This window comes from Marmota marmota, unplaced genomic scaffold, assembly GCF_001458135.2.
Source record: "Marmota marmota marmota unplaced genomic scaffold, marMar, whole genome shotgun sequence".
In the NCBI taxonomy this organism is placed as follows: Eukaryota; Metazoa; Chordata; class Mammalia; order Rodentia; family Sciuridae; genus Marmota; species Marmota marmota.
In genome coordinates, this window is record NW_026000229.1 from 6,116,912 (window position 1) to 6,122,591 (window position 5,680).

Genomic DNA, 5,680 nt, shown 5'->3' on the forward strand with positions numbered 1-5,680 from the left:
GGGGTGGGGTAGAACAAGCTCAAAATCTCATTACCGGTTTTTAATAATATTCCAGAAGCAGGAAAACATTACCTTAACCAACTAGTGAAAGTTAACAACAAACCTGGGCAAATTGCCATCATGTGTCTCTCAATGTGATACTAATTACATTCTCTTTGTTACTGTCAGAAAGGAATAAGCCAAACTAATTTAGGAAAAACAATAAATAAAAGTATAAAAAACCCTGCACTTTACTCTTCCTAACTCTTAATGTCATCAGAAACAAGGGCTGGGGATGTGGTTCAGTGGTTAAGCACCCCTAGTTTAATCCCCAGTAGCAATTAAAAAAAAAAAGAAACAAACAAACAAACAAACAAACAAGGGCTGAGGAACTATTCCCAATGAAAAATATTGAAGAAACAAAACCAAACATACTATGTTATTTTAGACTGGGTCCTGAATGAGAAAAAAATATATATTAAAAAGGAGTTATTGGCACAAGAAAATTTTTACATTAATTATAAATTAGATAACATTATATAAAAATATCAAAATTCCCTGAGTGTTATAATATGGTTATATAAAGAATTTCTTTATTCTTTGGAAATACATTCTATATTCAAAGCATGTACACACTCAATATATACAATATGTATGCAATACATGCTATACATTCAAACATGAATGTCTGTATTTTAATCTCAAATGTTTAGTATATAACATATATGTGGCATGTAATGAGAGCAAAGAAAAAAATGTATGTGCACTTAAAAACTTGTTTGCAAATATTTAAAATGCATTAGTCATTACAGCTAATAGCCAAATAACAGAAACACCTAAATGTCCACCAACAGATAAACAGAATTTGGTGTTAAGTTTTTTTGACTTCTTCATGTATCATGAAGAATAGTTCTCTATCTGAGGTGTGTGTGCTAAAGATTTCCACTATGGAAAGCAGTATGGAGATTCCTCAGAAAACTTGGAATGGAACTACCATTTAACCCAGCTATTCCACTTCTCAGTTTATTCCCAAAGGACTTAAAATCAATGTACAGTGACACAGCCATATCAATATTTATAGCAGCTCAATTCACAATAGCTAAACTATTCAACAGATGCCCGTCAACAGATGAATGGATGAGGAAAATATGGTACATATACCCAATGGCATATTACCCAGCTTAAAGAAGAATGAAATTATGACATTTGTAGGTAAATGGATGGTAGTGAAGAATATCTTGTTAAGTGAAATAAGCCAATCCTAAAAAAACAAAGACCGAATGTTTTCTGGGATAAGCAGATGAAGATCCATAATGGGGGAGTAGGGGGTTGGGGAAGAATGAAGGAACTTTGGATTGTGCAGAAGGGACTGAGGGCAGGAGCGGGGCTGTGGGAGAGGAAGGACAGTGGAATGAGACAAACATTATTACTCTATATACACGTATAATTACACTAGCAGTGTGACTCTGTACTATGTATAGCCATAGAAACTTGTGCTCCATTTCTGTACAATGTGTCAAAATGCATTCTATTGTCATGTACAACTATTTAGAACAATTTTTAAATTTTTTTAAAAATAAAAATTTAAAACAAAAGAATGACCCTGCACAAAACTCAGTTCAAAGTGGATCAAAGATTTAAACACTAGAACAGAAACCCTATGGCTAACAGAAGAAAAAGTAGGCCCAAAACTTCACCATGTTGGCTTAGGATCTTGACTTCCTTAACAAGAAACCTGAAGTGCAAGAAATAAAATCAAGAATCAATAAATGGGATGAATTGAAACTAAAAAACTGCTTCTCAGCAAATAATTAGTAACATGAAGAGACAGCCTACAGAATGAGAGAAAATCTTTACCACATGCACCTCAGATAGATTAATCTCCAGGATATATAAAGAACTCAAAAAAACTAACACCAGCTGGCTGCAGAGATACATGCCTATAAACCCAGCAGCTCAGGAGGCTGAGGCAGAATGACTGCAAATTCCAAGGCAGCTTTAGCAATAGCAAGGCACTAAGCAACTCAGTGAGACCCTGTCTCTAAATAAAATAAAAATAGAGCTGGGGATGTGGCTCAGTGGTTGAATATCCCTGAATTCAATTTTCACTACCCACCACCCAAAAAAAAACTTAACAAAAAAAACTAACCCATTCAATAAATGAGCTAAGGAACTGAACAGACACTTCACAGAAGAAGAAATACAATCAATCAACAAATATATGAAAAAATGTTCAACATCTCCGGCAATTAGAGAAATGCAAATCAACACTACTCTAAGATTTCATCTCACTCTACCCACAATGACAATTATCAAGAATACAAGCAACAATAAATGTTGGCAAGGATGTGGGGAAAAGGTACACTCATATATTGCTGGTGGGACTGCAAACTGGTGCAACCACTATGGAAAGCAGTATGGAGATTCCTCAGAAAATTTGGAATGGAACCACCATTTGACCCAGTTATCTCACTTTTGGGCATATACCCAAAGAACTTAAAATCAACATACTACAGTAACACAGCTACATCAATGTTTATAGCAGCTCAATTCTCAATAGCTAAACTATGGAACCAACCTAGATGTCCTTCAACAGATAAATGAATAAAGAAAATGTTGTATATATACACAATGGAATATTACTCAGCCTTAAAAAAGAATGAAATGATAGCATTTGCTGATAAATGGCTGAAACTGGAGACTATCATGCTAAGTGAAATAAGCCATTCCCAAAAAACCAAAGGCCAAATGTTTTCTCTGATATGCAGATACTAATACACAATAAGGAGTGGATAGGGCTAAGGAAAAACAGAGGAACTTTGGATTAGGCAGAGGGGAGTGAAGGGAGGAAGGATAGTAGCATGCATCACACATTATTAACCTATATAATATATGATTACATTACAAGTGTGATTCTACAACATGTACAACAAGAAGAATGAGAAGTTATATTCCATTTATGTATGATGTGTCAAAATGCATTCTACTTTCATGTATAACTAATTAGAATTTTAAAATTCAAGAGCCAGCTGTGATGGTGCACAACTATAATTCCAGTAACTTAGGAGGCTGAGGCAAAAGGATCACAAGTCAAAGCCAGCATCAGCAACTTAGCATGGCCCTAAGAAACTCAGAAAGAATATGTCTTAAAATAAAAAGGGCTGGGGGGTTGGGGCTGTAGTTCAGTGGCAAAGCACTTGCCTAGCATGTGTGAGTGAACATAGATGGGCATGGTCAACAGGCTGAGGCAGAAGAATTTCAAGTTCAAGGCCAGCCTCAACAATTTAACACAATCCTGCCTCAAAAATTTTTTTAAATGGGGGAAAGGGGTAATGATGTGGCTCACTTATAAAGCACCCCTGGGTTCGATCCCCAGTACAAAAGAAAAAATAAAGGAAACAAATTAGAAGTATGGCTTTTATATTTCACTCAGTGGTATATGTCAAGACAAACAGACTGTGTGATAATTCATGTATAATATAATACCTAAAGCAACTATTAAGAAAACTATGAGAAAATGTGTTCCAAAACACTTTAAATAAATCAAAAGAAAAATCATAAAAAATGTTCAAGTAATTCACATGAAGACAAGAAAAGCATAAAAAAAGAAACACAATAAAAATTTTAAAAATGAAAAGATTTCTTATTATATAAGTGTCAAAATACAGAAATTAAATGACCAAGGCTGGTGTATTAAATGACCGAGTATTTTTGGAAAAAACAGAACTGAGCTAAAGAGCAGTCCCCTTATCAACAGGAAATACATTCTAAGGTCCTCACTGGATGCCAAAATTATTGATAGCACCAAACCATGTAAATATACTATTTTTTTCATAAACGTAACTATGATAAAGTTTAATGCCTTTTCCGTCTTAAATAAAGGCTTATCATGCACTGTGGCTGTAAAGATTACAATTTAATATGTGACAATAAAACTAACATGAATTACTTTTTCTTTCCCAATAATTTCATGGATAAAATATTTTTTTATTTGTTCTAATTAGTTATACATGAGAGTAGAATGCATTTTAACACACTGCACACAAATGCAGCATAACCTCTCATTCCTCTGGCTATCCACAGTGCTGAGTCACACTAGTAGTATATATAGGATAATAATGTCTGTCTCATTCTATAGTCTTTCCCATTCCCACTACCCCACCCTTCCCCTCACTCCCCTCTTCATAATCCAAGTTCCTTCATTCTTCCCTACCCTAACCCACAGTATGGATCAGCATCTGCTTATCAGAGAAACATTTGACGCTGGTTTTTTGGGATTGGCTTATTTCACTTAGCATCATATTCTCTGCTTCCATCCATTTATCTGCAAATGCAAATGTTTCATTCTTCTTTAAGTCTGAGTAATATTCCATTGTGTATATGTACTGCATTCCCCCCCACACCCCACCCCCACTTTCTTATTAAGTTCAAGGAACTGCTTCATTGCTTCTCTTTGACATACCTGAATTGCCAGCATCAATACTTTTGTGCTTTGGGGCCATTATTAAGTAACTTAAAGACTGAATACAGGAACTACAATACTGCCACAGTTAATCTGATAAAAGACAGCTACTAAATTGACCAATGGAGATGTAGCATACACAACATAAGATATGCAGGACAAAAAGATTACTGGATTAATGGGTAAGATGAAATAGGATGGGGGAAATTTACTTCACACTACTCATAGTAACATGCAATTTTAAACTCATGATTACTTATACCTGGAATTTTCCATGTAATATTTTCAGTAAATATGGTTTACTGCAAGTAACTGAAACAGTAGAAAGCAAAACCACACAAGCGAGAGGGACTACTATTTGCTATGTGCAAGAATCTCATTCTACATGAGGATATAGGTAGGCTGACAATAAAAAAAAAGATATACCATGTAAACATTAATATAACAGATTGATATTACTACAGTGGTAATATACTTTTAGAACAGTAAAATCCAGAGCAAAGAAAACTAGTAGAGGTGAAAAATCAGATAATGATAAAACTATCATTCCAAACTAACATAAAACATTCTAAATACATTCTAAATATGTACATACCCAACAACAGACACTCAAGATAAATGAAGAAAAAACTGATAAGTTTGAAAGGAAAAAGAGGCATCCAAAATTATAGTTGAGGATTTCTAAACCACTCACTCAGCAACTAATATAATTATCAGACAAAAAATCAACAACTATATGAAAGAATTGAACAATGCAATCAACCAACAAGAGGTAATGACATACACAGAACAATTTATTCAACAGTTAAAAAAATGTTTTGAAAGACTCTCAGAATATTTACCATACTAACTCATATTCTGAGCCACAGAATAAACTTCTGCAAATACAACTTAAATCATACAAAAAAATATTCTCTGACCATAATGAGGTCAAACTATCAATTAGTAACATTTACAACAGGGAAATATCTGACCTCTTAAAATTAAACGCCTTCTACATAGTCAAAGAGCATCAGGAAGAATGAAAAAAAATAGTACATAAAAATAAATTCAGATAAAAAGATGGCATACCAAAATATTAGATATAGCTTAAAAGCAAGTCTGAGAGGGAAATTTATCATGCTAAATGTTTACAGAAGGTCTCAAAGCAGCAAGCCCCTAACACATACATACACACACACAAAAAAAAAACCCACAGAAAATGAAGAACAAAAAAACCTGAAGCCAAATTGGGGGGGG